A 6451-nucleotide genomic window follows, 5' to 3' on the forward strand; every position below is an offset into this window, starting at 1 on the left:
TGCTAGATGGCATCATATTTGCGATTTGTACGTTATCATTTAGCAATAAATTACGACAACCAACGGTGGCTTTGTTGACATTAGGAATAATTAATTTTACTAATTGTTACTAGATGGCATCAAATTTCCAATTTGTTGACATTTAGCAACAAATTACGACAACCAATATTTCATTTGCTAATCACATTAGAAGCAATTAATTTTATGATTTGTTGATAGGTGACATCATATTTTCATTTTTTTTGCTATTTAGAAACAAATATGGAAATAGATATTTGATATGTTATAGTTGGAAATAATATATTTTGTTATTTGTTGCTGAAATAACATCAGTTTTTCCTTAAATTTGTCCCACATCAAAGAAAGATTAGACAAACTACCACTTTATATGTTAAGAAGTTTCATACACTATTATCAATTTTTATTAGTATAAGTATGCCAATATCATTCAGAATTGTAAGTGGACTGACTCACCTTCTCTTTATTGATTTGCATAAATGTGTTTATCAAATTATCAAACAATTAACAAAAAATATAAGATTAACCTACGTTGTATGAATAGTGCATTAGTCAAAGTGTAACTCTGTAACAATCAAAAGCTTTTTCTATTTTTAGCAACCAATATCAATAATTTGTTACTAATGTCTAGCAACAAAATATTAATAATTTGTTGCGATATTAGCAACAATCATTTATAGCTATTTACTAGAGTTAGCAGCAAATGCACCAAATATAGAAACCAACATGGAAACAACATTTCAATGGATGTTATGTGGCAACAGAAATGTTCAGATTTCGTAGCTAAAATCATATGGAAACAAGCCTTTTAGCAACAACTATATTTTGTTTCCAATGTGTTGCTAACGCGAGTTAGCAACAAATTTCTCATGAATAGCAACAATTTTTTTACTGTTGCTAAATTGATTTAATTTTGTAGTGATTATCCAAGATACTTAAATGAAATATTGTGATTTGAAATCTAATTAGAAACCTTTTGAATTTGATTACGTAGTATTTCTTTACTTAATATTTAATTATTACTTATTCCAACGAATTTTTCGAACTCTATTTATATATTTGCAACGTTTCTATATCTTTCCTTTTCTTCAAGAAAAATAGAAAAGTTACTTAATTTAAAATCCAAAGGAGGTTCATGGCTAAGGGTAAAAAATATTTGAGTAAAAGTTATTTCAGAATGTACTAGTTGTGTTCGAAAGAGTGTTAATAAAGGACCGGGGTGTTTCCATATATATTACTAAAAGAGAATCGCCACAATACGCATAGTTGATTGGAATTGCGACAATTCTGTCCTTACTTTTACAAACAAAATCATGGACAAATAAAGAAATAGATCGACTATAACATCTCTCGATTAACCTTTAAAGTAAGAGGACAAAACAATGTTTACTATATAATATTTACTATTTTTTAATAGAAAATGAATTTATTATGTGTATAATACACGTCTTCCATTTCAATTTAAAATAACGGACTCATAGGAAATTTTTGGACAGGAAAGAGATAGAGAAAAAAATAAAAAGGGTCTCATGTGATAGGAGAGAGATAGAGAGAAGTTATTATCCAAAATGAAAGTTTCACAAATAAATTGAAACTTCCTAAAATAGAAAGTGTCACAACTAAATTATAACGGAGGAAGTATAAAACTTAGAATTAAGAAATCAGATTTTTGGTATAAGGATTAAACTAAACAAACTATTGATAAATCCAAGCGACAGTTTATTAAAGTTAGGAAAAATTCACAAGAGAGAGCTCAACTATTACCCATTTTCTTTTATAAGTCTCAACTATAAATTATTCCGTACAGGTCCCAAGTTTACTATCTTGTGATTTTCATAGGTCCTGAGTTACTTATAACCGGTTTAAAAGGTAAGATTTTTAAATGTTTACCATCTTCGAACGCTTTCAGGAAGTGACAAAGACCTATAAAATGGGGCCAACATTTAAAAATATTATCTTTTAAACAGTTTATAAGTAATTCAGGACTAATAAAAGTCACAATATGGTAAACTTGGGACCTTCAAAGAATAATCCATAGTTGGGACCTATAAAAGAAAATGGATAATAGTTGGGCCCTCTCTTGTGAATTTCTCCTTAAATTTAAGCGATCTTTTCGTCGGTGTTTTACTCCTGATTCAATCGAGGGATCGAATTGATAATAGAAATATTAATTTAACTAGTCGATTTAATAGTGAACAAGGAAATTTTTAATCTAGGAGAGTAAATAGATTAACCTTGAGACAACAACGATTAATTATTATTCCTATAAAACAAACTCGTATTTTGTCTTTGTTACCTTTTCTTAATAATGACTAACAATTTGAAAGAACCAAGTCGACCATTAGAACTGCGAGTTTTAGAACAAAAAATACAATAATGAACCTATTCTTTATATTTGATTCAATTCATAAGATATAATATAAAAAATGAGAATATTTTATTGGATTGCTAAATTTTTTATTTATCGTATTTTATCAGACTAATTTTACTATATACTCCCGGAGAATAAATTACTGGAAACTTGATTTAAATCATTTCGAGATATTTGTTGCAATCCTCTCATTGTAAATCATATAAATATAATTTACATTTAATATAGCAATTTGTGCAAGTATTTTACGATTAAGAAGCGACTGTCTCTTGTACGAATCGTTGATAAGTTTGCTATAATAATAGTATTCCTCCTTTCGTGAATTATTGCGTTTATCTCAGTGATTGACAAACGACGAAAATCTCTCTTTTGCCTATCTTTATCCACCGAAACCAAAGCTCTTGTTTTCTGTTGAGCAATAGTTCGAATTAGTCTTGAATGGGACCCCTTGAAAGCTTAATCTAAATAGACATATTTTTTCCTTCGTCTTCGAGCTATATATCCTCATTTAACTCTAATAATTGAATAAACGGAACTTTGCTGTATAACTAATTGTTATGTCTTTGAGTTATTATTGCCCCCCTATTAATAACAAAATGGTTTTTACCAATGTATTAAATGAAAATTCCAATGCCTTTTTCTAATATAATTATAGACACAAAATCGTGTCTCCCCATTGAGTAGTATCCAATGATGAAACATACCGTCGTCCTAAGATGGATTATAATGCAAGTCGGCTAATATGAATGCATGGACTAGTATGAATGCAAATGGACTCTAATGTACTTGGGCCTAACATGAATGCATATGGATTGGATTATATATTGGCATTCGGACTGGGCTTAGAATTTTCGAAATTCGTTTTTGAAATGGACCCCTTGTTTTTATATTTTATTGCGAAAAAAATGATTACTTTTGAAAAGATTTTTTATTAAATAGGTGGTATGATGGTGATTAATAAATGTTTTTGAAAAAAGTAGAATAAAAGAGGGTGTAGGATTGATTTTGAAAAATATAAGTTTTTTGAAATTGATTGAATATGATAGGATAGGATTGATAAGGAAGATTAGCTGGATAGCAGGGAGAAGGTTGACATGTATGACGACTCTAACTCTACCATGGTCACTCTTCTAGATGCACTTTTTAAAATAAACTCGACCTTAGATTATGTGCATGAAAAGACTGATTTTTTAAATAAGGTTAGACCCCTATAATGACCATGATTCTCCGCGAATGCAGACGAAAAGAATATAGGATCAACCACCACGACAACTAAATTGACAAAAACATGCGATGCATAGGATGCGTGCCACACAACGTTTCTGTGCGAGGAGTACAACCTTGCGTTTAGAGCGAGAGAGGTGCACAAGGCGCAGTTTAATGCTTACTTGACATGTGTTTCGGAGATTTAGGCGAGGTTTTGACCATTTTTATGATATTCTTTTTGTTGTTGTTGTTTTAGACACGATTTAAGAAGCAATGCGTAACAATTTGACAAGTTAATAACAGGAAAAAATTGCAACCGAAAGCAAATGTCATATAAAATGGATGAAAAAGTTTCAACCTAAAAGTTTAATTCTTCGTTTGAAACTATGGTCAGTTTTAGGTTAAGGATAAAAGGGTCCATGACTAAAAGTTTGATCCCACGATTCGTACCTTTGCTTAAAAAGGTGGCCACGTGTAAGCCGCACTCCAATTCTCAAGTCAAGAACAAGAGAACAATGCTATGGTGTGGTAGGTTTGCTTATGACTAAGATCCAACGCTATCGCTGAGGAAGCTTTCGGAAGGACAAAGCGCAAATCCTTCGGGGTTGGCCTCACGCATAGATTTTGCGTTAATGAGGCAAGGAAGATTGTCCTTATAGCGGATTAAATAGTAGGAATGCATATGCAAAACTGTATGTTATTCTAAGGCATAAAGAGAATAAATCTTCTTTTTCAAATTTCACCCACTCATTTTAATAAATTATTATTTTTAATATCCTCCCCAGTGAACTCGCTAAATTGTAGGTGTGTTTTTATTTCGCGCGGGATGAGCGCATATTTGACTACCTCATTGCAAGGTTTTGTATTAAAAAGGTTTTGAAGTCGCCAACAAGTCTTTAAAGGAAGACTCATACACCTGATTGGATATTGAAAAATCGAAGGCACAGTTTGGGGACTCATCCAACGTAGATTTCCCCGTCATGACTCTATAGATAATCAATGAATCATAAATTGAGTTCAGGAGTAAGGATACGAACACGGTCAAGAATCATGTCAGCCCACTGATAGCCTCTACTAAATATCGATTCATGTCAAGTTTTATGCAGAAGAATAAATTAGTCTAGGTTGTTTCATGAAACACATAAAGACTATTTTTTAGTGATATGTTCTGCTATTAAGCAATCCATAAAAGATCAATTTATACCCTTGGGTCGGACCAATTAAAACAGCACTATGTTTCATCATTGGGCCCTTAAACAAGTAGTCATGATTATGTATCTATAACTATCATGTATAAATCAGATCATAAAATAGATATGTATTACTTTTATTTAGACATTAAATCAATTAAAAAGGAGGACATTCAATGCGACATCTCAAAACATATCATTTCGTGGCATTAGTACTAAGTACTTTATGGTATCGGTCTTTAGTTGGTTTATTAATAACATCAATATGTTTTTCCCAAATGCATGACATTCCCTTTTTTTATTCTAGTTATTAATACGTGAAGTGGTTATCAAAGATTAGAGATAGAATCAATTCTCTGTGACTAACCCCTCCTTAGTGTTACTTTAGTAAAGAAGAAAACTGGATTCAACCTCATCAAAACTTAGGTTCAGGCTCGAATGGAAATTAAAGAAAAAAATGCGGGACTAGGGTAAGAGTATTATCCAAGATACTTAAATGAAATATTGTGATTTGAAATCTAATTAGAAACCTTTGGAATTTGATTACGTAGTATTTCTTTACTTAATATTTAATTATTACTTATTCCAACAAATTTTTCAAATTCTATTTATATTTTTTCAATGTTTCTATATATTTCCTTTTCTTTAAGAAAAATAGAAGAGTTACTTAATTTAATATCCAAAGGAGGTTCATGGCTAAGGGTAAAAATGTTTGAGTAAAAGTTATTTCAGAATGTACTAGTTGTGTTCGAAAAAGTGTTAATAAGGGATCGGGGTGTTTCCAGATATATTACTAAAAGAGAATCGCCACAATACGCCTAGTCGATTGGAATTGCGACAATTATGTCCTTACTTTTACAAACAAATCATGGACAAACAAAGAAATAGATCGACTATAACATCGCTCGATTAACCTTTCAAGTAAGAGGACAATACAATTTTTACTATATAATATTTACTATTTTTTTAATAGAAAATGAATTTCTTATGTATATAATATACGTCTTCCATTTCAATTTAAAATCACGACTCATAGGGAATTTTTGGACAGGAGAGAGTAGAGAAAAAAAATAAAAGGGAGTCATGATTATGTATCTATAACTATCATGAAAAATCAGATCATAGAATAGATATGTATTACTTTTATTTTAGACATTAAATCAATTAAAAAGGAGGACATTCAATGCGACATCTCAAAACATATCGTTCGTGGCATCGGTACTAAGTACTTTATGGTTTGGGTCTTTAGTTGGTTTATTAATAAGAATCAATATCTTTTTCCCAAATGCATGACATTTCCCTTTTTCTGATTCTAGTTATTGATACGTGAAAGATTAGAGATAGAACCAATTCTCTGTGACTAACCCCTCCTTAGTGTTACTTTAGTAAAGAAGAAAACTGGGTTCAACCTCATCAAAACTTAGGTTCAGGCTCGAATGGAAATGAAAGAAAAAAATGCGGGAGTAGGGTAAGAGTATTCACTATAAAATTAGAGCATTGTAGAAACAAATTATGGCAACGAAATTTTGAATTGTTGATAGATAGCAACATGTATATATTTTTGTTACCTATTATAAAGTGACGTTTTTTACTCTAATTTTCAACAAATAAAAGCAACATATTTTTGATATGTTGTTATTGGAAACTAGTTATTTTACTTTTTTTT

Source organism: Beta vulgaris, chromosome 4 (genome assembly GCF_026745355.1).
Source record: "Beta vulgaris subsp. vulgaris cultivar EL10 chromosome 4, EL10.2, whole genome shotgun sequence".
NCBI classification, from domain to species: Eukaryota; Viridiplantae; Streptophyta; class Magnoliopsida; order Caryophyllales; family Amaranthaceae; genus Beta; species Beta vulgaris.